Genomic DNA, 353 nt, shown 5'->3' with positions numbered 1-353 from the left:
GCAGCTGGGCAAGCAGCGGCAGCACTTGCTCCCCCACCCCGGCAGGGCAAGCAGTGGCAGTGTTACGGATGTCCCACGCCCTGCGTCCCAAGTCCTGTGCCCACATGGGGCACGGGTGCCGCTTGCCCAGCCAGGGTGCGGCGCCAGTGCCACTTGCCCAGCCAGGGTGCGGCAGCGCTGAGAGTAGGGGCTATGCCCTCTTCTGCCCAGAGTGAACTGCACCTGCAATGTGCTCCTGCCCCACCTGGGCAAGCGGCAGCAGGGCATAGCCTCCGCTCCCAGCACTGCCGCGCGCCGCCCCCGCGCCCCAAGTCCCATGCCCCAGCTCGGCAGCTTATCCCAGCCCCAGCCCC

The 353-nt window shown here is 70.3% G+C and overlaps 1 protein-coding gene across 3 annotated transcripts in view; it reads right to left on the bottom strand.

Annotated features, from left to right (window-relative positions):
• Positions 1-353, bottom strand: part of ATM (ATM serine/threonine kinase) — a 134,670-nt gene that overhangs the window by 121,295 nt on the left and 13,022 nt on the right. The window lies entirely within an intron of this gene.

The sequence above is a fragment of the Gavialis gangeticus genome, unplaced genomic scaffold (genome assembly GCF_001723915.1).
Source record: "Gavialis gangeticus isolate Ggan-Ray unplaced genomic scaffold, GavGan_comp1, whole genome shotgun sequence".
NCBI lineage: Eukaryota > Metazoa > Chordata > Crocodylia > Gavialidae > Gavialis > Gavialis gangeticus.
Note: the sequence above shows the minus strand (reverse complement) of the source record. Positions and strands in the feature narration are given on the sequence as shown.